This window comes from Amblyomma maculatum, chromosome 7 (assembly GCF_055883805.1).
Source record: "Amblyomma maculatum isolate TAMU_Amacu chromosome 7, ASM5588380v1, whole genome shotgun sequence".
Classification (NCBI taxonomy): domain Eukaryota; kingdom Metazoa; phylum Arthropoda; class Arachnida; order Ixodida; family Ixodidae; genus Amblyomma; species Amblyomma maculatum.
The window spans coordinates 119243699-119271239 of record NC_139350.1 but is presented as its reverse complement, the minus strand read 5'-3'; positions in this window follow the sequence as shown (position 1 = coordinate 119271239).

The following is a 27541-nucleotide window of genomic DNA, read 5'->3' as shown; positions in this document are numbered from 1 at the left end:
TTCGGCATGCCTTGCAGGCACTATGACTGAGACACGCTCTCTGAATGCTCATTATTAGGATCTCTGTGCTTATTATTATTCACTGTATTAGAATTAGTCATTGAAGCCACAAGTAAGAGCAGCGGATGAAACTTGAGCACTGTGGAATTCATGATCTGGATTCAAGTCACCCCGGGTCCGGCCTTTACTCTGAGTATTGGCCCGGGTTCGACCCTTTCAGTGTCCTGCACACCTCTGCAGAGAAATCTGGGGAGGTGTGCCCTCTTTCCAAAATCATTAATGCAAAAAAATGGTGGTTGGTCCTCTTCCTGCTTCAAAACACATTGTGGTGCACAAAATAGCTGGCATTTATCCTCTACTTTGGACTTCCAAAAGATGTAAAAATGAAGCTTTGATGTCCAGCCACATTTACAGCTACGAGAGCCAATACTGATGCTCATCTTGGTCATTGTGGCATAATTCTATTGTCTTTCAAGCTCTTGTGTGCTGCATGCTAGCACTGAAGGCAGTGTGTGTGGCCACAATTTATGCTGACATCAAGCAGAGTTTATTTTCCTCAATTGAAAATACCTCATAGTTTGGGCCCTTTGCTTGGAAGCCTGACTTTGATGCCACATTATCTGCGTCAATATTCGAAATGCTTAAATGTTTGCGCAGCCCTATACAATTCCAACCAGCTCATAAAAACAAAGTTCAGGAAAGGGCACATGAAAATAGAAGCAAGTGCCTAAAGGTGTCCTGAAAACATGGAAACAATCGTCTGGATGGGGGCTTTTGGGTCTCTGGAGAGCAGGCTTGCTGGTGTTGCATCTCGGTGCTCACTTATTTTACGTTTCAAGACAACATTGCTTACCTCCAGCATTCACCACGGGGCCAAGTCAGCCTAGCTTCAATTTTTTGGAAAGGTCCAATGCTACAGTAGGCACCTCATTGATGTGATTTTGCTTCATACAAATTACAGATTAAAACTACGTCAGAATATTGAATAAATTATTAATAAAACTAAATAAGGTGAACTGCGCAGTGGTGCCATAGAAGTAGAACATCCGCTTCGCGTGCAAGAGGGCTGTGGCTATTCTCTCTCGAATTAAAAAAAAGCTGCGTGGCAATAGAATTACATAAATAGCATTGGGGTGCGACCTATCAGCTTAACACCTCCGGAAACGCACTCCCGCACCAGATCAGGATTTAGTAATCCTGCTGTAGTAATTGGCCACAACCTTCTATGAATACTCATAACAAACCTCTAACCCTCAGCCTCCAGTGACTGCGAAGCGACTCACCATGGCGGCGGTAAACTTGCAACTCAGCAAAGGATGTTAAGAATCTCTTGCTCCGGACAGAGTGCCATTGGAAACTGGCCCTGACAACATTTAACGCTAGAATCCTAGCCATTGAGGCTGTTTTAGCAGTAGTTAGAGGAATTAGAGTGTATATGGAATGGGATGTGACAGTGCTTAGTTAGGTTAGGAGGCCAAATGAGGCATTTACTGTAATGAAGGGCGTACGTGTACTGCGTCATCGAAGTTTACTGGAGAGACGAGAAGTAGGGGTAGGGTTCCTTGTCAATAAGAATATAGCTGGTAGTGTAGAGGAATTCTACAGCATTAATGAGAGGGTGGCATGCATTGTAATTAAGCATAATAAGTGGTATCAACTGAAGGTCGTACAGGCCTTCGAGCCTACATTTAGTTATGATGATCAGGCAGTCGAAAGCTGCTAACGAGATGTAGAATTGGCAGTGCGGAAAGGAAAGACTCAGTATACTGTACTAATGGGCGGCTTCAATGGCAAGGTTAGGAAAACGCAGGCAGGAGACCAGGCAGTGGGTGACCATGACATTGGTTCTAGGAATAGCAGGTTGAGATACTAGTTTTCAGATTGCTATAACTTACGGATCATGAATACTTTCTTCAGCAAATAGAAGAACTAAAAGTGGTTGTGGAAAAATCCTAACAGAGAGACTAAAATGAAATTGGCTTCATACTGTGTTCCAACCCCGGCATTATGCAAAATGCCGACGTAATCAGAAAAACATTGTTACCGGGAAACGCATGACCAAAGTTATGTGCTCATAGACAAAGACGACGACCGTGGAACGCGTGCACGACAAAGCGTTAAGAAAGACGACGACGCTGAGAGAGTGGATGCTGCAGGGCTACTGAAGTCTTTTCATCGAGTTTAGCACATCGCAACGCCAGTTACTTTAAGTACATCCCCATAACATCTTGGTAGAGGTCGCGGGTTCGACATAATCTGAAGCTGGATCTCCGCAGTGGATGTCACCTCGGGACCGTCACGGTCACAACCGATGCGGCTCCATCTACCTCCGCAACTCCAACTGTCGTCGTAGCCCACCCCCGTGACCCTGGCTCATTCTGCAGTACAGATGAGGTTGATGTCGGGGACTGGCTTTCGCTTTATGAGCGTGTTAGCCAGCACAACAAGCGGGACTCCACGCTGATGCTGGCTAATGTCATTTTCTATCTCACTGGAAAGGCACGCTTGTGGTTCGAAAAGCACGAAGCAGATATCCCCTCCTGGGCTGTTTGCAAACAAAAACTCTGTGACCTGTTCGGAAAACCGGTTGGCCGTCAACTCGTCGCCAAGAGGGACCTCACCACACGGGCCCAGACATCTACCGAGCCCTATATAACTTATATACAAGACGTTCTGGCCCTCTGTCGAAAAGTTGATAAAGACATGACAGAACCTGATAAGGTGGGGCCCATCCTCAAAGGCATAGCCGACGATGCCTTCAATCTTCTACTCTGTCGGGACTGCTTTAGGGCTGACTCCGTTCTGCAGGTTTGTCGATATTTAGAGCAGGCCACAGACGCATTGCACATCGCTTCGACCGGCTTCTCCACACCACCCCTAGCTCCAGGTGCGAGGCTCTGCAGACCATAAGGCAGCCTTCCAAACCGAAAACGTGACCCGCATCGTGCGTCGTGAACTGGAAGCACTGGCTCCTGCTGCATCCCATCCGCCCTCCTCGGACAGCAATCTAGCGACGGTATCTCTCATTCAAGCCGTCGTCCGTGAAGAGGTTACCAACTTGGGTGTCCCCTGTAGCCACACCGTGGAAACCAGAGCTCGAGCGCCGTCCCTCCCATGGTCGCCACCGCTACGCCCTGTAACACCTACACGCCACGCTACCGATACCGCAATGCTGATGAGTGTCGCTCCGCTGACAATAGGCCGATCTGTTTCACGTGCTCGCGTATTGGCCACATCTCTCGCCACTGCCGCAGCTGCTGGTCTTCACCACCTTGAAGTTTCACTTACGTTGACCTGCGATTACGGTCACCGCCGTTTCTCACCTCGTTATTAGCCGCCCCGCACCGATACCACTCTGTTTCCTCCTGTGTCCAGCCGCTATCCTTTCCCCCTCCCCCCCCCCCTCGCCGTTCCAGTTCACCTCTTCCTCGCCGCAGTTCCTCACCGTCTTCTGCCGGCCGCTTCATGGGAAACTAGAAAATGCGGCTCCCAGAGGTGACGCTGCATTGGTACCCCGACCTGGAAATCCTCTACTGCCCATTTCTGCGACCTGTAACCTCCTAACCTAAAATAATAGTAAGAAAGAAGTCTATCAATGAATTAGCAGTGAGGGGGAGGGCAGAAGAATTCAGGATCTCTCTACAGAATAGATATTCAGCTTTAACCGAGGATCATGACATTAACGTTGAAGCAATGAATAATAAAATTTAGGTATCCTTACTGAGTGCTTATAGCAGCGGGCGGTAGGATAGTTAAATAGTATACTGGTAAACTATCCTATCTATGAAGACGAAAGATTTGAAAAAAAAAACGGCAGCTTGCAACCCAACTGACAGTATAGAATTGGCACAAATATCAAAGCTAATCAATAAGCATAAAGTGGCCGACATAAACAAGTACAGCATAGTTATCATTGAGCATGCTATAAAGAGCGGGGGCTGTCATAAAGCGTAAAGTGAAAATTGGGCCTAGGCAAAAATCAGATGTAAGGTCGCTTGTCCACTGTCTCCAAAGACGTACCGGCTCTTCTGCTTGTCGATCCGAGTTGTATCCGAACAATTTCAAAAACAACGACGCATAAGCGGTGCCGTCCAAAGCTAAACGCTGCCCTTTAGTGGGCCACGCAAATGTGAAAAGGCGGCAGGCCGGTGTTTCTCGAGATAGGATCAGATTTCGAACTTCATGGGCACAAAACAAATCACTGCTGTAGCTGTAGTTGCTCTCATATGATCAAATTGCGAGCGCGTCAAGGAACAACACGAGAAAACAACCGGAGACGCAGTCTGCGCACCAAAGGCAACACCCGCAAAGCGGCTTGCGGAGCTCCCGAAACACTCAAACACACATCATTCAAATGACTCCGGCGACGCGTGATTCAATGGTTTCGAAGTGGCGGCGGCGCGGCAGTCGAAGATTCAAAACGGATTGAAAGAAGTGACAGAAAAGAGATGGATCGAGAGAAAAGAAGTGGAGGCTTTCGTCCTCGGACCTACACTGCGGCCTCCAAGGCTAAAGAGGTACGTCAAATTAGACGGGTCGGAGGTGGGGCGCGCTTTCTCCCCGTGACTGAAGGCCGAATATACAGGCGGAATATCCCTGGTAAATTCTCGACTGCAAGTCACGTTCGAAATGCACGCTAAACGGCTTGGTGAACTTTTCGCTGGTAGGAATTGAAAAGGTGCCGAAAAGATCTCTTGTAATATGGAAGCAAACTACTAAACTGTCACTCTCTGCAAAAACGTTCTTCTGAAAGCGATCAGTGGTGTGGTGGGATATTTGCACCATGGAAAAACTGCGTTTTCAGTGCGAGTAGCCACTTTTTATTCAGGTTGCAGTAATCTCTCGATGCCGGCTAAAGTAAATCCGTCTCGATTGTTCATTTAACAGAAAGTTATCAGAAAGATATCAAAGTTTTTCTCATTACTACCCTCCTCCGTGATATAATTTTGTTTATGGAAATAAGTGTGTTGGAAAAGAAGAAAGTAACACACCCTTGCTTTACTGCAAATACTACGACATCTGTAGGGATGCAAGTTGCATAACTATATTTAAAATCGGCGTATTGCGCTATACGTCCCGTTCGCCGCCTATAGGGGCACTGCTGCAAGCCATCTAAGGGTCGTTTTCAAAAGTCATTCCGGGAAACGAGTTGCGGCTGCTCATTCTTCGTGGCGAGGATCGACGATGTTCGCGGGGGCAATTTCTTTTTTTTTCATTTCGATTTTTTAACTGGCGGACTGAATCATAATGTCAAGGCTTGGCTTTGTGTAGAGGCGAGAACGTTCATGAAGCTGCAGCCATCTGGGGGAAACTAATGTCTGTAACACGCGCCAAGTGCCTCCTATAGAATCAAGCGCTAAATGACCAGCCGCATTTTTTTGCCCTGCTTTTCGGTGGCTATGCTGTATCGACTGATTGTTTTAACAAAACAATCTTGTGTTTTTTTATTTACAATGCCTTTCCTTTGTAAGCTCTTTTAATATGTCCTCATGATGACATGCCTCGACCTAATATATGAGACATTCTGCGCCACCCGCCATTACACCGTGCCAGCACCGCTCTCTTGTAGGCATATCACTTCATCGGTCGAATTCATAAGACATTAGTGGAACATAGCTAAGGGTCCCGTATCGCAGAAAATTCATTGTCTTCGTGGTTCGCCGTGCACGAAAAATGTTGATGAAAAATTGAAGAGCAGTTTTCAATGTTCAGATTCATGCTAAATTTCTTTAAAAAGTTGCGTAACTGAAGAAAATCGGGCGGCAATTAAACTGAATCAACTTCGCATGAGGGTGTAGATCCAACCCAGGATTTCCGTGTAGTGAGACATACACAGACATAGGTTTCGAAGGCTCGCTGGTTCAAGAATAGTAAAGATGGACTTACTGAATTCGCGACGCGAACGGTGTACGACAACGCAATCGCATTCTGATATTAATAGGCGATGCTTAAATAAGCGCTCCGATGTTTAAAGCATCCCTCACGATAGTCAAGCCCTCATAAGGACCACACAAAATTCTATGAAAATAACAATTTTGTTTCTTTTTTGTTAACTCCTCTGTGCTGTGTTACTTTTTGCCGCTTATGCTACTGTTGTCAGGCCTAGCTGTCCGGTATAGTAATGCCGTAGATTTGTTTTAGGCATCCTCTTCCAGCACTTCTCTTACCGAGCCTTTTCCGGATTAATATAACCTCGTGTAGTGACGGCCGTCTTTTGCATCAGTCGATGTTCTCTAACGTTTTTCTTTTTCTTCTGTTTTGTCTATAGGCTATACCTTTGTTTTTCTCTTTCGCTTGTGTTGAGGTTATGAGTACTTTCTCTCATTTTTATTTCTGTTTCATTATTCTGTTCCTTATTATAGTTTTCTTCTCTTTGTGGATTTTTGTGAACCTACCATTACAATGCCCTAGGAGACTGCCAAACTCGATTTTCTATCCTGTTTTATTTCTACTATATTTATATTTGTTGTTGACTATCCTGTTTACTGTTTACGGCAGTCTTTCATCTTTCGGATGTTTTTGTGTTTGTTACGCCCGTCTCTTTCACCACACTTTGTCATTTTTTGTATATCCTTTGAGGTTGTTGCTGACCACAGGTGAGATTAGCCTTGTGGGTTCTGCCGGGAATTCTTTGTTTTACTGCTCCTCTTTGCTTTTCCGTTTTAATTCTGTCTTGTATTCGGGTGTGCATACCACCTTCTGGATGCTTTTTTCTTCTTTGGGCCAGCGTAGACCATCTTGTGTGTCGGACCTCGTCTTTTTTATTGTTATTATTATTAGTACTTTTATTTCAGTTTTCTTCATTTTTTTAATTCAAGCGCTTCGCTTCCTTTTATTTATTTTTAATTGGCTTCAAACACGGTAAGGCTTTTGTTGGTACATGATGGTTCACCTTTTCTATAGTTGTTTTAGTTGTTCGAGAAAACAAATAAAATGGCTAAAATTTTCTTAGCCGCTCGATGGATTGGACCGCGGCGATGACACGTTTTGTAACGTATACAGACGGAAATGGGTGAAACGCTACAAAGCGACCGCTTACATTCTTCGCGTCATACAGCTTATGCGCTTAGGTAAAAGGACAAATTATTTAGAGAAGCTTCTCATAATAAGCACCGCTTCTAAGCCAATAAATGCACGTGCCATGCGCTTGGAGCACAGTGTTTCATTAATTAAATTTCGTACCTGATGCTCATCATATCCGCCTTTACTTTACACCCAGGACCTATTATTGGCTTCAAAAATTTAGTGCAGTAAAATATGCAGCACTGCACTAAGTAAATGAATTCTGTAAAAGGTTTACTCAGCAGCCAACATATATTATTTTCCCTTTACCTAAACGCAAGTAATAGCGATCTTCAGAGAAATACGGTGATACGCCGTAATTTTTTGAAAAGTTTTCATATCCAAATATGAGATAGGAATGACAAGCGTTTGCTAACGCGAAGTGAACTCGAATAGTACGTTATATAGGTCATATTGCTTGCCAAGCTGGGACGAATAAATACAATCTCCAGCGCATTTTTATAGCTTTGAAATTTTTACCCAAGGAAAAACTATAGCCGGAGATGGCCCCCAGTTTGTGTCACATTGCATTGTGGAGCGTATGATGTTTATGAAACGATGCAGGCGCCGCGGGAAAACGAATTCATGACGCGAGGATCGCATAGAAACACTCGGCTAGCAGACGATGCGGCAGGCTCCGCTCCAGGATTTATTTTGAACACCGCCACCAGTGGCATGGCCGTCGCTTTGCACGCTGGCGTATAGTCGCAGGAGCAACAAGCTGCGAAAAAAAAAATTTTGTCGATCACATCATTTTGTTTAGTCCGCATATGTTGTTTCTAATATGTTTGCGCAATGCACTGAACGAGACCTTCACCTGAAAAGCATCGTCATATTTTAGGAGGATATGTCTTTTTGTTTATAATACTGCCGATAGCGAGTTCACAGGAAACTATGCCAGAAACAGCAAGTAAGAAAAACTTGCTTTTCATTTGTTTGTGGGATAATTCTAACGCCCTCAAGAGGCCCAGACTATCAGAGACGTAGTAAGGAGTACTCTAGAAATTTTGTCCACCTCGGTATTTGTAACCTGCACTAACGTCGCACAGCACACGGGCACATTTCCTCTCTCCGCCGTTGAAAAGCTGCCACCGAGGCCGGGATTCGATTCCGCAAACTTGGGTGCAGTAGTTGTGCGCCCCAATTACTGCGCCACTCCGGCGGAGTGCTTGCTTTTGAGGCGATTTATTCGCAGGGTTCTTTACCCGTGTTACGATGCCTCCTCCCTCTCCCTCTCCGCCTGCTGCCGTGTATTGACAGGACGCACTCACCCTTCCCCAATAATCAGGATGCACTGATGAAAGTAAATTTTTCTAGTGGTTATTTGCTTGGCTAATTCAATAGAGAAGGACGGCTAGCGGCGTGTGTGCAAATACGAGGTAGAGATGGGTCTTGCTTATAAGCGGTTTCCTAATTCTTAACGGAATTACGATACCAATCGTATAAACTTTTGCGAATTTATACAGCAGGACGAATTGAAGCTCGCCAAAGCGGTTTTAAACCTAAGTGCGATATTATGGTCTCTATGGTGAAGTATACAGTACAGCAAGAAATGTTTATTACTCCAGATTCTGTCGTAATGATGGGAGCTAAAGCTTTTCGAAATGATGGCTCGTTTAGGAAATGATATCGCCAATGAACTGACACAAAATTAAAGTTTTAACAAGCTCTAATAATCAGCTATATTTACATTTATACAGACTGTCCAGATTTTCCTCAGAAGTGTCCCATTTAAAACAGAAGGAAGCACTTTTGAATGTATCACCCACCATTCCTGCTTTCACTTCAGAGAATTTACAATTTACGAGATAGCGCATGTGCTCACTCCATCGAGAAGCCACCACCACCGTAACGGCGTTAGGACAAAAAACGGCGGGAATTGAAAGTCCTCCTCTCCTTTACAAAACTATTATTTCTTTACGCAATGAAGAAAATATAAGTTCAAGTATTTCACAGGAATTCAACCTTTAAATGAGGCTTGTATTCGTATAGATACTGTTACATATATGCCCTGCGCGTCACTGGATGTTGAAGAAGAGGACGATAAGCAGTAGTGACGCGAAAGAAAGACGAAGCTGAAGAAACCGTTGGGACTTGCCTGAACATTTGCTGTGTTCTGCTCTACTGTCCTGTGAACACTTGCCCATCACCTGCTGTGTGGAGGATTAGACGGACTTGCTTGGATACCTGCAACTAAACACACGAAACAACTACCAACAGATTATTAAGTGTCTGCAAGTGAAATAGATGACATTAGACCGGTACGCGAAGGGAACGAGCTTTAAATATCATGTTGTCAAGGTCCAACATTAACAACTTTATAGTGAAGACGTCTGCTTGCCACGCACGTGTGAGGTCAGTGAACTGCGCTCAAGTTCTAACGCGAGGAAACAGAAGAGTCTGTTGGAGCAGTCAAATTCTCACAATGGTCAATCAATGTAGCGTTAATTACGCCATCAGAGTCGGTGGGAAACAAAAGGCGCAATAGGTGGCGCGATTCCTCTGCTCGCGCCAAATCACCGACAACATGAGCGCGTTTCATCGCTTTCGAAGAGTGTGTCAGACCGGAATATTTTCGGGTTGGGCTCGGGTTCGGGTTTGGTTTCGGCAGACACATTCCGTTCCGGTTCGAACCGTCTCGACACTGCCGGAGTCGGTACAAACACGTTCAGCAAAAAGACAAAAAGTTTCCGCTTTCTTTATTTTTCTGCACTCTTTTTGCACTCACTTTTATTGCCTTTTTCAGTAAAGAATGAAAGCGGAAATTTCATATAGCAATCTGTCTATTATATGTTTTTGTCGATACATGTCAGGGGCTCCACAGTACATGCAGGCTCAGGAAAAGGTTGTACAGGCCTCAGCAAAATGTTTATATGAGTCATGGACGGTTAGATAAAGATGGGGAGTGGGGGGAGGGGTGATAATGATTATATTCATTGGAAAATAAAGAACTCAAGCTGTCAGGCTTCGAAAGTTGCAAGAACATAATATTTATTGTTGCGCTTTTCAGGCACGCAAAATTTCTCAGGAATTTCAGTTTAGAGCGAAACCTCTACTACTGCATGTAAAACATTATTTCATTCGGCTCCCGCTAAACGACTTTCAAATCAGATTAAGACCAAACCAAGCACACACCTAAAGACTAACGATGTATATACTGTATGTGCGACTATATATCCCACACCACGCGAATGCTTTTGCATTTCGCGTTTCTAGTTAGCTGAAACGCAAAGACACAAGTGTGGTGAGGCAAGAAAGGAACACAAAAAAGTCCCCTTCGCCAGGTATTGGATTTGGTGTCATTATTATATTTGTTGGAGAACCGGATTAATTTTCTCACTCCTGTAGCCGCGATTCGATGCGACCACCCTCTTGATGCGCATCATGGTTGCCTGCATAGACGCACTATGTACCTTCTTCTACAACCACTTGCAGTCTAGACTGGTATGTTTAGTCGCATTATTCATGCAAGCATGACATGACATCATAGCTTCTCACAAATACATTATTATTTGCTCAGTAAATAGTGCAACAACGTTTTTATTTGCCAGCATAGACAGACCGAGTAAAGACATTGTCGAGGGTGGTTGAAATCATCCAGGTTTGATGACTAAACAAATTGCTTTCTCGACTCTGACTTGAGTAGATGGCACAACAAGTGTTACTGTAGGTTCTGGGCATCGCAAATTCGCTTCCTGCGAAAAATCAAAACATTAGAGTCTTCATTTACATGACCTTATCGAATGCGGATTGCAGGCTCTCTACTTCAGTTTTGAGGAACTGAAGCTGTCTTCGAGTCCTTGCAGGCATTCTTCTCTTATTTTCATACCAAAGGCTTCAATCTAATCCTCAGATTTGTAAGCTCAATCTTAAGGGGAGATACTGTTGACACTTGAAACGGTACTTTATTGCAGCTGGCAATGGTGCCGATTTCATGTGGTAACCAAATGCTGTTTTCTTCAAAACCTTTCTTCGCTGGTCAACGTACGCTGGTCAACGTACTGTCTCGCTGCACTTCACCGAATGCAGAACTACTGTCATTCTGTTTTCTGTTTTTTTTTTCCTTAAGATATTTTCACAGGCACCTTCGGTCCTCTTCACCTCGTTCCTCTCCCTGCATTTTGAGGTTTGCGTCCCTGACCTCCTTCGTCGCCGGGCAACCCGTAGATCAGGGTACTTATTAGTTAAGTTTTCTATCCGTAGTGCGCTTCTAGTTTTCAGGGCCACCTTTTTAGGCCTTTTGAGGTATTAGCATCAGTGATGGGGGATCAAGCGAAAAAATGCATTTTCTTTTTTTCCACATCGTCGTAAGGGAAGTATAAAGGGCGCACTATATAGATCTTGTGAATTGACACTCATACCATAAATTCCACTCGGTTCCTTACTCCACCCAGTCTTCACTTCTGAACATCGAAGCTTCACTCCTGGCGTAGTTTAATTTGCAAAGGGAAATAAAACAAGCAGTAATCGCTAGGGAGAAAAGGAAGAGAGGTCAAAATGGTAGACCGACTCATGGAATCATATATGCGCTACATTCAGATGCAACTCAAGAACAGACTGGTAAATTGCTGCCCAAGGCGGGCATCCCACAGTCAGCGTCGGCTTATCATTCTGAACTCTCGGTCAACGAAATTCCATCTGCTAGCGTTGCATCGCATACGGTTGCTATGCGTGTGTCGTACTCATTGCGACATCGTCGAACGATGCCACATATTAAAGGGAATTGCAGACGATGTTTATAATCTGCTGCTTTGGAAAGATTGTCCAACGGTCGACTCAGTTATCCAAGTTTGCCGCCAGTTTGAACAAGCAAAACACCGCCGTATTACTCACCGATTCGAACGCTTGCCAAACACAGCTGCTACGTCCTCGTGCGAAGATAGTCCAACCTTACAGCAGCCATCTCATCCCTTCAACTTGACCAGGATTGTTCGTCGAGAGATAGAGGCTATGACACCCGTTGCGTTCGCTCCTCGACCAGCGGATGCTACTATAGCCTTAATCCAATCTGTCGTTCGCCAGGAGTTCGCAAATGTGGGCCTCAACGCGAACGTGAACTTCAATTCCGGCCAACCTTCCACACAGCCCTCGCTCCAACCTAATGTTCCTGTCGTAGCTGCTGCGGCTCCTACCACGTCCTTTCAGACGCGGTATCGCTACCGCTACCGCAACCCGGACGAATGGCGAACCTCGGATGACCGACCAATCTGCTTCAACTGCTCACGTGTCGGCCACATTTCCCGCCATTGCCGCAGCCGTTGGGTTCCGCCACCTCGACCTCGCTACTATTCTGATCGCAGCGCCGAATATGTTCCACACCCAACCTATGTCCGTGATACGCGCACTCGTGACTAACTCGCCAGCCCCGCGCATGCCCAGCCGTTCGCCGTCTCCTCAGACCCGGAGGTCCCGCTCGCCCCAATCTCGTCGTTCCACATCTCCCCACTTCTCCGGCTCTCATCCGGAAAACTAACCAATGCAGCTCCCGGAGGTGACGCTGCATTGACGACCCGGCCCGAATATCCTCTGCTGACCCTCGCTCATCGCCGCAACCTTCTACACATCTATGTGGATGGTGCCACTGTTACTGCCCTCATTGACACTGGTGCCCAAATTTCAGTCCTCAGCTCATCCTTTCGCTGCCGTCTCAAAAATGTTGTCACACCCGCCGCTTCATCCGCCGTTCGTGTTGCCGATGGAAGCGTCGCTGCCGTCGTGGGACTGAGCACTGCGCGTGGGTATTGCCGGTCGCACTACCCCTGTCCTCTTCACTGTTATCGACCGCTGTCCTCACGACGTGATCCTCGGCACCGACTTTTTAACGGCCCATTCTGCCCTGATCGATTGTTCAACTGGTCTTCTTCGCTTAGACCTGCCCTACTGCTCCGAAAACACCGATGTCAAGCCCCGCCTCCGATCCGCCGAATTTGTTCGCCTACCACCCGAAGCTGCTATTTATGTCCCGCTGGCCCCGATCCCCGCAGTTCCTGACGGCACATACGTCACTTGCCCAATTACCGATGTTGTTCTCCGTCACAACGTCATACTCCCCCATACCGTCGTGACTGTCACTGCTAACCGCACCTATCTTCTTGTACTCAACTTCAGCCGTTCGACTCAAGTTTTAACCCATGGTATCGCACTCGCTGATCTGTTTCCTTTGGCGGACTGCGAAGTTGCGGCTCTAACCCCTCGGTATCTGTCGGAGCAGCATATATCGGCTTCTTCTCATTCGAACCTCTTTTCAGGCATGATAGCCGCGGATCTGCCAGATGACCAAGCCAAAGCTCTCTCCGACCTTTTGCTGTCGTACAGCGATATATTTGATTTCGGTGACCGACCATTGGGCCAAACATCCGCTGTGACCCATCGAATCAATACGGGTGACGCCAACCCTATCCACAGACGGCCTTATCGTGTTTCCCTTACTGAGCGGCATGTTATACAGAAAGAAGTGGACAAGATGCTGGCGCAAAATATTATTGAGCCTTCCTGCAGTCCCTGGGCGTCTCCTATCGTATTGGTCAAAAAGAAAGACCAAAGTTGGAGATTTTGTGTCGACTATCGCCACCTTAATCAAATAACAAAGAAGGATGTCTACCCTCTTCCGCGAATTGATGACGCACTTGACTGCTTGCATGGTGCCAGCTATTTTTCTTCTATCGACATGCGTTCAGGCTACTGGCAAATTGCTGTCGACGAACGGGATCGCGAGAAAACCGCGTTTGTCACCCCCGACGAACTCTATCAATTCAAGGTGATGCCATTTGGACTCTGTAACGCTCCTGCAACATTCGAGCGCATGATAGACTCACTCCTCCGTGGCTTTAAATGGACAACATGTTTATGCTACCTGGATGACGTCGTCGTTTTCTTTTCCACGTTCACAACCCACCTTGATCGCCTTTCTACGGTCCTGGACGTTTTCCGCCGCGCCGGTCTTCAGTTGAACGCCAAAAAAATGCAGCTTCGGCCGGCGCCAAATCAAAGTCTTGGGCCATTTGGTTGACGCAAATGGTGTGCAGCCCGACCCTGACAAAGTTCGAGCCGTGCGCGACTTCCCTACCCCACGTAGCTCAAGTGACGTGCGAAGCTTCCTTGGCCTTTGTTCTTACTTCCGCCGCTTCATTCGGAACTTCGCAGACATCGCTCGCCCACTTACCTCTCTTCTGCAAAAACACGTACCTTTCACATGGGGTCCTGACCAAGCCTATGCCTTCACGACACTTATTTCCGCCCTCACCACCCCACCTGTTCTGGCGCACTTCGATCCTTCTGCACCTACCGAACTGCGCACCGACGCTAGCGGACATGGTATTGGTGCTATCCTTGCCCAGTCCCAGCATGGTTCCTCCCGCGTCATTGCTTATGCTAGCCGCCTGCTTTCGTCCTCTGAGCGCAATTATTCAATCACAGAGCGGGAATGCCTTGCACTTGTTTGGGCGCTGACGAAATTCCGCCCTTATTTGTTTGGGCGGTCCTTCTGTGTAGTGACTGATCATCATGCTTTGTGTTGGCTGTCCTCCCTTAAGGACCCCACTGGCCGCTTAGGTCGCTGGGCCTTACGAATACAAGAGTATAAATTTACTGTGGTGTACAAGTCCGGCCACTTACACCAAGACGCTGACTGCTTGTCCCGCCATCCCGTAGATCCTCCTGATTTGTCCGACCATACTGCTGACGACTATGTTTTGTCCATCTCGGACTTTATCAATATCGGCTCCGAACAGCGTCGTGATCCTGCCCTGCAACCAATTATTGACCAGCTGCGCAACATCCCCGATTCTTCCGCCAGCATGTTTGTACTCCATAACGAGATATTATACAGACGCAATATGCGTCCAGATGGCGCGGACCTTTTACTGGTCGTTCCGGCTTATCTGCGCTCTAGTGTCCTCGCCCAACTTCACGACGTTCCTACAGCAGGACACTTGGGAGTCACACGCACTTATGACAGTGTGCGACGCAGATTTTTCTGGCCTGGTCTCTACCGTTCTGTCCGTCGCTACGTCGCCGCTTGTGAGCTGTGTCAGCGCCGTAAGATACCCTCGCTTCAACCTAGTGGGCCCTTGCAACCAATTCCAGTGCCGACAGAGCCGTTTTCTCGTGTGGGCCTCGATCTTCTTGGACCTTTTCCGACATCAACTTTTGGAAACAAGTGGATTGCTGTGGCGACTGATTATACCACCCGATATGCTGTAACCAGGGCTATCCCTACCAGCTGCGCCTCCGACGTTGCCGACTTTCTTCTGCATGATGTCATCTTGATTCATGGCGCTCCACGTCAACTGCTCACAGATCGTGGCCGCTGTTTCCTCTCTCAAGTGGTTCATGACCTTCTCCGCTCATGCGCTACTCGTCACCAGTTCACCACGGCCTACCATCCGCAAACGAATGGTCTTACTGAGCGCCTCAATCGCACTCTGACCAACATGCAGTCTATGTATGTGTCCGATCACCATCGTGACTGGAATGTCTCCTTACCTTTCGTCACGTTCGCCTATAACTCCTCACGCCATGACACCGCCGGATACTCTCCCTTTTACCTACCCTTCGGCCGTGACCTTTTACTCCCATTCGACACCTTGCTGCCTCTTGACGACTCTTCCTGCAGCTACGCTTCGGATGCCATCGCCCGCGCTGATGCTGCCCGCCACATAGCTAGAGAGCGTCTTGGAGCGTCTCAGCGCTCTCAAAAACGTCGTTACGACCTTCATCACCGAGACGTTCACTACCCTCCTGGTTCCCTCGTACTTCTTTGGCACCCGGCTCGCCGTGTCGGTATGTGTGAAAAACTTTTGCCTCGTTATGTGGGCCCCTACTCCGTCTTGCGGCAAGTCACCGATGTGACCTATGAGATCGCCCCTTTACAGCCCAAGAATCCTTCCACAGCTCCTCATCCAGAACTCGTGCATGTCGCCCGTCTAAAACCATATCATTCGAGTTCTCCTGTGTAGGACGCACCGGGACGGTGCTTCTTCGGCACGGGGAAAACTGTTACGGAGCACAGTATATCGAGACGACGACGACGTGCTGATGTGAAGTAGTGAAGAAGACGACGCTCAAGCCTAGCTAACTTCGTTCTGTGGTGTGCGGTGTGTGGTGTGCGTCTAAGAGTGAACTAGCGTTTACCACTGTGTTCTTTCCTTAACATTATAATGACTTGCGTGAGAATGTTTTAACAGATTTGTCATATTTTGTTTTCGAGTTGTACATGATTGTATATTTATTTGTCTAAATATACATGAAATTACAAATTATCTACAAATATTTTAATTCCTAGGAAGGCTCACGAAAAGGGAAATTCCTCCATGCTTGGATTGAAATGACAGCCCGACACTAAAGATTGGTGCTATGCATGTCGCAACATATTTCTTCAGTTCTTGTCATCTTTTTGCAAGGAAAAATTTTTTAATATAGTTGTGATATTTGCGGTGTGCAGTGGCGCCTTGGAATTAAGCGAGGAGAGCGCTTTACAGGCACCGATAAAAGAAAAAAAATTAACGTAAATTGCCTGCAAAAGTGCATCGGAACCATGCCGCGAACCGGTTCGAAGCAGTTTCTAACATTTGTTCTGGTTCGTGTTAAATTCCAAGATGACGAAAAAATTTGGGTCCGTTTCGGTTCCGGTTCCGGTTCGACACCCTGCCATGGAGCCAGCGCAGCGCCGGCGATAACTTGATCCGTAGTTTTCACCGTGATCTCTGTATGCGCCCTCTCCGCCTAATATTTGCCTTTTTCGTGTTTAGTTTGTAATCCTATATATTACTGCCTGCAATGTACCCTTTTATATTGTTGCGAAGAGAGAAGATCGGCAGTGGCGAGAGAGCAGCCCTAGCGCTAGGCCAGCCATTAATTCGTCCTTCACCATGTCACCATGTTGAGCCGTTCTCTTGCTTGTCGCCACGTAACAATATTTTCTTTGCCTTTTTAGTTGCGCTTAGTTTTCAATGTATTCTGTTAATTTGATATTATCCTTTTTCTCCGAGTTTCGGCTCGGTCTCCAGCGCACTGATACGCGTGAAGCTTCCACAGACGAACTGACCTCAATAAAGTATATTGTCAAAAGATGTCCCATAGTTCGGATAAAACCGTGAAACAGCACCGTGCTTCCATAGTTTGTTGCACCTGGAATGCGTAAAACGAACAGTTCGTAGTACACACATTAAAGCACAAAACAAGCTCAAGGATCGCACACATCACCTCGAACACTTTGTCTTGTGAAATGTATCTACGTGCAGTCAGCAGAGAAGAAAACCTCGGACGGATTATCTTTATAAAAAAAGTTATCCCTCCTCTTTCTCGTCCTGAACGTCAGCCTAAGCAGTTTTAAAGGACAAAAAATATACGCTCAGTTTTATATTTAGATTATATGTTTAAACAATATACTGCAATACTTTTCAAGTGCATTACAATCATAAACTACTGTGGATTGTTTTGGGGAAATCTTAATAGAGATGAAGAGGCATGTTCTAAATTATGATCAATGTCGTTAATTATTGATCTTTTATATTTAGCTGATACTGATACGGTATGGAGAAAGAATTTGCAAATCTGGAGGTACAAATTTTAACTGGAATAAACAACTGTATCTGCATCATACATGACGAAAAGCTTAAGTGGTAATCACTGACATCATTGTGCCAAATGCAAGGCTGAAAATTGAATTTTGCAGGTCATGAGCTCAGTTTTATATTTGCGTTTATAAACTTAAACAACAGGGTTCAATCTTTTATTGGCTCATATTTGTAAAACAGCCACGATTTTTGAGGGAGATCAGAAGAAATCATAAATGAGCGAATTTTAATTGCAATGAAAGGTCATATTTTGACGATTTTGAATAGTGTCAGAATTTGAAGGAATGTGACGAAACACTTGCAATTCTGGGCCGACAAATATTGATAGAAATGGATCACATGAATCGCATAAAGAGAGAAAATGTTCCAGTGGTAGCATTTTATTGCATCATGTTAGAATATGGCTGAAAATTGACTTTTTTGCAGCTTGTAGCTTCGGGCGCGATACTTCAAATTTATTGCTAAAATAGCGTCTGCAATGAAAATTGTCAATAAAAAGCCTTCATAAGCGCGCACATTACATAGATTTTTTGTACCAAAACATGATACACGACTAAAGTTTAATGCCCAGGCTCCAGGGGGTATATGTACAACTTTTTTGAAATGTCAAAAACAGCGCTTTACACTTGTTGTGATAGACGACTTTTTTTTAAAACAACTATGGCGTATTTTTCCAACGTCAGGATCATTTATTTGTTCCGCATATGACCATCACATATAAAATTTTAATCGAAAAGAAACCTCCATTACCACTGCAACTTTTAGCATATATAGAAGCATATATGTTCCAGGTGTTTATTTCTAACTCTTCATAGATATTTATTTTAAACCCTGCGAGAAAGACGTTGGAAGAGTCTATTCTGCGGAAACTACATTGGACCACTATCAACATCCCGCCAACAAAACGCTGAGAAAGCTGAAGATCCCGGTCTCGTGAGCCTAGCCCTATCCCGTTGCGCGTGCAAGTGTTCTTCTACCACGGTTCGAATTCGCGGTCGTGTCTTTTTGCGGTGCTGTCTAAAGCGCCTCTACTCAGGGACACCGTGAAAAGCTGTGCAGTTGAGCAATACCGCTCGCACTCCACGTAAATATCCTTGCAAACGTCATCGGGTCCACAGCGGCCACGCTCGAAGAAACAGCCAGCAGCCCGTAACGCTTTTCTTCTGCTTTGTCTGCAGGCGCGTGCGAGCACTCCAGTGTAGCCTTTGCTCTGGCCATGAGTTGCGGATGTGTCCGCCGCGTGTCGAGTTGCCGGGAGCAGAGCCCCTTCAAGTACTGCCAAGTGCAAGCTCAAGCCCCGTGTCCATCTTTTTCGAATGAACGAGGTAGGCTATACGGCAAGGTGTAGTTCTCGCTATAGCCTGACTGTTGTTTTCATCAGGTATAGCTGTTTATTTGGTGACGCTGCTTGCAGCTGGTATTATTGTGGTTCCAAATGAACTCGTCCGGGAAGGTTTATTGGTAATTCATGGAAGGCGAGCCGATCTTCAAGCACGCCAGCATATCCTGTTTGGAATATTGTTAACAAGGCGCCATGTTGATTGGTCCGTTTTTCCTATCGTTTTTCAGCGGAAAGCAGCGCCGTATTCGACGACGTTCGCTCGTACGCGAGAAATTTGCGGTGCGCTCTCTACTCTCTGGACAGTGGCTGCTTTGTAGATCGGATTGCGGATCAATAACGGGTTTTAAAGAATCTCCTCGGACGTGCAATCTTGATTATGTTGTCTCATTCCGAGAGAAGCATTTTTAATAAAAACATTTAAGCGCACCGCTCTGAATATGGCTGGCACTCTAAAAAAGAAGGCGGAGCGGTGCCGTTGCTTGTGCGCGAAAGTGGTTGCCTGCTGCCAGCTGCAGTTATTTTCTGCAACTCTTTTCAGCAGGTGCCGTGACTGGAAACCATATCCGTATATTAACCCCGACAGCACACTTAGCTTCCTGCGTGAACTGCAGCCATCTTGGGTTTCAGCACCGCCTTTCTTCTTATTCGATGAAATATTGCAAATCTTTGCATTCTCGGTCTAGTCAGGAAGGAATCTATTTATATGCTGATATCCTCGCTATTTTTACCGCCTAGTCACGCATAACCAATTTGATTGCGATAATCCTAGGTGGCTCTGTCTCACTTAGCTTCAGAACCATCTTGCAGATGCTTCTCTTTTTTTCTCTTTTTTTGGCCCCTCTGTCCTCCTCTTTAGTACGTTGTTGTTCTTTCTTACTTTCTTCTTTGCTGACGTTCCCGCACGTCCGAAAATTCACCTGTTGTTGCACACTCCCCTCTCGTTGCAGATGCTTGTCTTTTTTTTCTTTTTTTGGCCCCTCTGTCCTCCTCTTTAGTACGTTGTTGTTCTTTCTTACTTTCTTCTTTGCTGACGTTCCCGCACGTCCGAAAATTCCCCTGTTGTTGCACACTCCCCTCTCGTTGCAGAGCCTTGTCTTTTTTTTTTCTTTTTTTGGCCCCTCTGTCCTCCTCTTTAGTACGTTGTTGTTCTTTCTTACTTTCTTCTTTGCTGACGTTCCCGCACGTCCAAAAATTCACCTGTTGTTGCACACTCCCCTCTCGTTGCAGATGCTTGTCTTTTTTTCTCTTTTTTTGGCCCCTCTGTCCTCCTCTTTAGTACGTTCTCGTTCTTTCTTACTTTCTTCTTTGCTGACGTTCCCGCACGTCCGAAAATTCACCTGTTGTTGCACACTCCCCTCTCGTTGCAGATGCTTGTCTTTTTTTCTCTTTTTTTGGCCCCTCTGTCCTCCTCTTTAGTACGTTCTCGTTCTTTCTTACTTTCTTCTTTGCTGACGTTCCCGCACGTCCAAAAATTCACCTGTTGTTGCACACTCCCCTCTCGTTGCAGATGCTTGTCTTTTTTTCTCCTTTTTTGGCCCCTCTGTCCTCCTCTTTAGTACGTTCTCGTTCTTTCTTACTTTCTTCTTTGCTGACGTTCCCGCACGTCCGAAAATTCACCTGTTGTTGCACACTCCCCTCTCGTTGCAGATGCTTGCCTTTTTTTCTCTTTTTTTGGCCCCTCTGTCCTCCTCTTTAGTACGTTGTTGTTCTTTCTTACTTTCTTCTTTGCTGACGTTCCCGCACGTCCGAAAATTCACCTGTTGTTGCACACTCCCCTCTCGTTGCTGATGCTTGTCTTTTTTTTTTCTTTTTTTGGCCCCTCTGTCCTCCTCTTTAGTACGTTCTCGTTCTTTCTTACTTTCTTCTTTGCTGACGTTCCCGCACGTCCGAAAATTCACCTGTTGTTGCACACTCCCCTCTCGTTGCAGATGCTTGTCTTTTTTTCTCCTTTTTTGGCCCCTCTGTCCTCCTCTTTAGTACGTTCTCGTTCTTTCGTACTTTCTTCTTTGCTGACGTTCCCGCACGTCCGAAAATTCACCTGTTGTTGCACACTCCCCTCTCGTTGCAGATGCTTGTCTTTTTTTCTCTTTTTTTGGCCCCTCTGTCCTCCTCTTTAGTACGTTCTCGTTCTTTCTTACTTTCTTCTTTGCTGACGTTCCCGCACGTCCAAAAATTCGCCTGTTGTTGCACACTCCCGTCTCGTTGCAGATGCTTGTCTTTTTTTCTCTTTTTTGGCCCCTCTGTCCTCCTCTTTAGTACGTTCTCGTTCTTTCTTACTTTCTTCTTTGCTGACGTTCCCGCACGTCCGAAAATTCACCTGTTGTTGCACACTCCCCTCTCGTTGCAGATGCTTGTCTTTTTTTCTCTTTTTTTGGCCCCTCTGTCCTCCTCTTTAGTACGTTCTCGTTCTTTCTTACTTTCTTCTTTGCTGACGTTCCCGCACGTCCGAAAATTCACCTGTTGTTGCACACTCCCCTCTCGTTGCAGATGCTTGTCTTTTTTTTTCTTTTTTTGGCCCCTCTGTCCTCCTCTTTAGTACGTTCTTGTTCTTTCTTACTTTCTTCTTTGCTGACGTTCCCGCACGTCCGAAAATTCACCTGTTGTTGCACACTCCCCTCTCGTTGCAGATGCTTGTCTTTTTTTCTCTTTTTTTTGGCCCCTCTGTCCTCCTCTTTAGTACGTTCTCGTTCTTTCTTACTTTCTTCTTTGCTGACGTTCCCGCACGTCCGAAAATTCACCTGTTGTTGCACACTCCCCTCTCGTTGCAGATGCTTGTCTTTTTTTTTTCTTTTTTTGGCCCCTCTGTCCTCCTCTTTAGTACGTTCTTGTTCTTTCTTACTTTCTTCTTTGCTGACGTTCCCGCACGTCCGAAAATTCACCTGTTGTTGCACACTCCCCTCTCGTTGCAGATGCTTGTCTTATTTTTTTCTTTTTTTGGCCCCTCTGTCCTCCTCTTTAGTACGTTGTTGTTCTTTCTTACTTTCTTCTTTGCTGACGGTCCCGCACGTCCGAAAATTCACCTGTTGTTGCACACTCCCCTCTCGTTGCAGATGCTTGTCTTTTTTTTTTCTTTTTTTGGCCCCTCTGTCCTCCTCTTTAGTACGTTGTTGTTCTTTCTTACTTTCTTCTTTGCTGACGTTCCCGCACGTCCGAAAATTCACCTGTTGTTGCACACTCCCCTCTCGTTGCAGATGCTTGTCTTTTTTTCTCTTTTTTTGGCCCCTCTGTCCTCCTCTTTAGTACGTTCTCGTTCTTTCTTACTTTCTTCTTTGCTGACGTTCCCGCACGTCCGAAAATTCACCTGTTGTTGCACACTCCCCTCTCGTTGCAGATGCTTGTCTTTTTTTCTCTTTTTTTGGCCCCTCTGTCCTCCTCTTTAGTACGTTCTCGTTCTTTCTTACTTTCTTCTTTGCTGACGTTCCCGCACGTCCAAAAATTCACCTGTTGTTGCACACTCCCCTCTCGTTGCAGATGCTTGTCTTTTTTTCTCCTTTTTTGGCCCCTCTGTCCTCCTCTTTAGTACGTTCTCGTTCTTTCTTACTTTCTTCTTTGCTGACGTTCCCGCACGTCCGAAAATTCACCTGTTGTTGCACACTCCCCTCTCGTTGCAGATGCTTGTCTTTTTTTCTCTTTTTTTGGCCCCTCTGTCCTCCTCTTTAGTACGTTGTTGTTCTTTCTTACTTTCTTCTTTGCTGACGTTCCCGCACGTCCGAAAATTCACCTGTTGTTGCACACTCCCCTCTCGTTGCTGATGCTTGTCTTTTTTTTTTCTTTTTTTGGCCCCTCTGTCCTCCTCTTTAGTACGTTCTCGTTCTTTCTTACTTTCTTCTTTGCTGACGTTCCCGCACGTCCGAAAATTCACCTGTTGTTGCACACTCCCCTCTCGTTGCAGATGCTTGTCTTTTTTTCTCCTTTTTTGGCCCCTCTGTCCTCCTCTTTAGTACGTTCTCGTTCTTTCGTACTTTCTTCTTTGCTGACGTTCCCGCACGTCCGAAAATTCACCTGTTGTTGCACACTCCCCTCTCGTTGCAGATGCTTGTCTTTTTTTCTCTTTTTTTGGCCCCTCTGTCCTCCTCTTTAGTACGTTCTCGTTCTTTCTTACTTTCTTCTTTGCTGACGTTCCCGCACGTCCAAAAATTCGCCTGTTGTTGCACACTCCCGTCTCGTTGCAGATGCTTGTCTTTTTTTCTCTTTTTTTGGCCCCTCTGTCCTCCTCTTTAGTACGTTCTCGTTCTTTCTTACTTTCTTCTTTGCTGACGTTCCCGCACGTCCGAAAATTCACCTGTTGTTGCACACTCCCCTCTCGTTGCAGATGCTTGTCTTTTTTTCTCTTTTTTTGGCCCCTCTGTCCTCCTCTTTAGTACGTTCTCGTTCTTTCTTACTTTCTTCTTTGCTGACGTTCCCGCACGTCCGAAAATTCACCTGTTGTTGCACACTCCCCTCTCGTTGCAGATGCTTGTCTTTTTTTTTCTTTTTTTGGCCCCTCTGTCCTCCTCTTTAGTACGTTCTTGTTCTTTCTTACTTTCTTCTTTGCTGACGTTCCCGCACGTCCGAAAATTCACCTGTTGTTGCACACTCCCCTCTCGTTGCAGATGCTTGTCTTTTTTTCTCTTTTTTTTGGCCCCTCTGTCCTCCTCTTTAGTACGTTCTCGTTCTTTCTTACTTTCTTCTTTGCTGACGTTCCCGCACGTCCGAAAATTCACCTGTTGTTGCACACTCCCCTCTCGTTGCAGATGCTTGTCTTTTTTTTTTCTTTTTTTAGCCCCTCTGTCCTCCTCTTTAGTACGTTCTTGTTCTTTCTTACTTTCTTCTTTGCTGACGTTCCCGCACGTCCGAAAATTCACCTGTTGTTGCACACTCCCCTCTCGTTGCAGATGCTTGTCTTATTTTTTTCTTTTTTTGGCCCCTCTGTCCTCCTCTTTAGTACGTTGTTGTTCTTTCTTACTTTCTTCTTTGCTGACGGTCCCGCACGTCCGAAAATTCACCTGTTGTTGCACACTCCCCTCTCGTTGCAGATGCTTGTCTTTTTTTTTTCTTTTTTTGGCCCCTCTGTCCTCCTCTTTAGTACGTTGTTGTTCTTTCTTACTTTCTTCTTTGCTGACGTTCCCGCACGTCCGAAAATTCACCTGTTGTTGCACACTCCCCTCTCGTTGCAGATGCTTGTCTTTTTTTTTTCTTTTTTTGGCCCCTCTGTCCTCCTCTTTAGTACGTTGTTGTTCTTTCTTACTTTCTTCTTTGCTGACGTTCCCGCACGTCCGAAAATTCACCTGTTGTTGCACGCTCCCCTCTCGTTGCAGATGCTTGTCTTTTTTTTTCTTTTTTTGGCCCCTCTGTCCTCCTCTTTAGTACGTTCTCGTTCTTTCTTACTTTCTTCTTTGCTGACGTTCCCGCACGTCCGAAAATTCACCTGTTGTTGCACACTCCCCTCTCGTTGCAGATGCTTGTCTTTTTTTTTTCTTTTTTTGGCCCCTCTGTCCTCCTCTTTAGTACGTTGTTGTTCTTTCTTACTTTCTTCTTTGCTGACGTTCCCGCACGTCCGAAAATTCACCTGTTGTTGCACACTCCCCTCTCGTTGCAGATGCTTGTCTTTTTTTTCTTTTTTTGGCCCCTCTGTCCTCCTCTTTAGTACGTTCTCGTTCTTTCTTACTTTCTTCTTTGCTGACGTTCCCGCACGTCCGAAAATTCACCTGTTGTTGCACACTCCCCTCTCGTTGCAGATGCTTGTCTTTTTTTTTCTTTTTTTGGCCCCACTGTCCTCCTCTTTAGTACGTTGTTGTTCTTTCTTACTTTCTTCTTTGCTGACGTTCCCGCACGTCCGAAAATTCACCTGTTGTTGCACACTCCCCTCTCGTTGCAGATGCTTGTCTTTTTTTTCTTTTTTTGGCCCCTCTGTCCTCCTCTTTAGTACGTTCTCGTTCTTTCTTACTTTCTTCTTTGCTGACGTTCCCGCACGTCCGAAAATTCACCTGTTGTTGCACACTCCCCTCTCGTTGCAGATGCTTGTCTTTTTTTTCTTTTTTTGGCCCCTCTGTCCTCCTCTTTAGTACGTTGTTGTTCTTTCTTACTTTCTTCTTTGCTGACGTTCCCGCACGTCCGAAAATTCACCTGTTGTTGCACACTCCCCTCTCGTTGCAGATGCTTGTCTTTTTTTTCTTTTTTTGGCCCCTCTGTCCTCCTCTTTAGTACGTTGTTGTTCTTTCTTACTTTCTTCTTTGCTGACGTTCCCGCACGTCCGAAAATTCCCCTGTTGTTGCACACTCCCCTCTCGTTGCAGAGCCTTGTCTTTTTTTTTTCTTTTTTTGGCCCCTCTGTCCTCCTCTTTAGTACGTTGTTGTTCTTTCTTACTTTCTTCTTTGCTGACGTTCCCGCACGTCCGAAAATTCACCTGTTGTTGCACACTCCCCTCTCGTTGCAGATGCTTGTCTTTTTTTCTCTTTTTTTGGCCCCTCTGTCCTCCTCTTTAGTACGTTCTCGTTCTTTCTTACTTTCTTCTTTGCTGACGTTCCCGCACGTCCGAAAATTCACCTGTTGTTGCACACTCCCCTCTCGTTGCAGATGCTTGTCTTTTTTTTTCTTTTATTGGCCCCTCTGTCCTCCTCTTTAGTACGTTCTTGTTCTTTCTTACTTTCTTCTTTGCTGACGTTCCCGCACGTCCGAAAATTCACCTGTTGTTGCACACTCCCCTCTCGTTGCAGATGCTTGTCTTTTTTTCTCTTTTTTTGGCCCCTCTGTCCTCCTCTTTAGTACGTTCTCGTTCTTTCTTACTTTCTTCTTTGCTGACGTTCCCGCACGTCCGAAAATTCACCTGTTGTTGCACACTCCCCTCTCGTTGCAGATGCTTGTCTTTTTTTTTTCTTTTTTTGGCCCCTCTGTCCTCCTCTTTAGTACGTTCTTGTTCTTTCTTACTTTCTTCTTTGCTGACGTTCCCGCACGTCCGAAAATTCACCTGTTGTTGCACACTCCCCTCTCGTTGCAGATGCTTGTCTTTTTTTCTCTTTTTTTGGCCCCTCTGTCCTCCTCTTTAGTACGTTCTCGTTCTTTCTTACTTTCTTCTTTGCTGACGTTCCCGCACGTCCAAAAATTCACCTGTTGTTGCACACTCCCCTCTCGTTGCAGATGCTTGTCTTTTTTTCTCCTTTTTTGGCCCCTCTGTCCTCCTCTTTAGTACGTTCTCGTTCTTTCTTACTTTCTTCTTTGCTGACGTTCCCGCACGTCCGAAAATTCACCTGTTGTTGCACACTCCCCTCTCGTTGCAGATGCTTGTCTTTTTTTCTCTTTTTTTGGCCCCTCTGTCCTCCTCTTTAGTACGTTGTTGTTCTTTCTTACTTTCTTCTTTGCTGACGTTCCCGCACGTCCGAAAATTCACCTGTTGTTGCACACTCCCCTCTCGTTGCTGATGCTTGTCTTTTTTTTTTCTTTTTTTGGCCCCTCTGTCCTCCTCTTTAGTACGTTCTCGTTCTTTCTTACTTCTTTGCTGACGTTCCCGCACGTCCGAAAATTCAACTGTTGTTGCACACTCCCCTCACGTTGCAGATGCTTGTCTTTTTTTCTCCTTTTTTGGCCCCTCTGTCCTCCTCTTTAGTACGTTCTCGTTCTTTCTTACTTTCTTCTTTGCTGACGTTCCCGCACGTCCGAAAATTAACCTGTTGTTGCACACTCCCCTCTCGTTGCAGATGCTTGTCTTTTTTTTTCTTTTTTTGGCCCCTCTGTCCTCCTCTTTAGTACGTTGTTGTTCTTTCTTACTTTCTTCTTTGCTGACGTTCCCGCACGTCCGAAAATTCACCTGTTCTTGCACACTCCCCTCTCGTTGCTGATGCTTGTCTTTTTTTTTTCTTTTTTTGGCCCCTCTGTCCTCCTCTTTAGTACGTTCTCGTTCTTTCTTACTTTCTTCTTTGCTGACGTTCCCGCACGTCCGAAAATTCACCTGTTGTTGCACACTCCCCTCTCGTTGCAGATGCTTGTCTTTTTTTTTCTTTTTTTGGCCCCTCTGTCCTCCTCTTTAGTACGTTGTTGTTCTTTCTTACTTTCTTCTTTGCTGACGTTCCCGCACGTCCGAAAATTCACCTGTTGTTGCACACTCCCCTCTCGTTGCAGATGCTTGTCTTTTTTTTTCTTTTTTTGGCCCCTCTGTCCTCCTCTTTAGTACGTTCTCGTTCTTTCTTACTTTCTTCTTTGCTGACGTTCCCGCACGTCCGAAAATTCACCTGTTGTTGCACACTCCCCTCTCGTTGCAGATGCTTGTCTTTTTTTTTCTTTTTTTGGCCCCACTGTCCTCCTCTTTAGTACGTTGTTGTTCTTTCTTACTTTCTTCTTTGCTGACGTTCCCGCACGTCCGAAAATTCACCTGTTGTTGCACACTCCCCTCTCGTTGCAGATGCTTGTCTTTTTTTCTCCATTTTTGGCCCCTCTGTCCTCCTCTTTAGTACGTTCTCGTTCTTTCTTACTTTCTTCTTTGCTGACGTTCCCGCACGTCCGAAAATTCACCTGTTGTTGCACACTCCCCTCTCGTTGCAGATGCTTGTATTTTTTTCTCTTTTTTTGGCCCCTCTGTCCTCCTCTT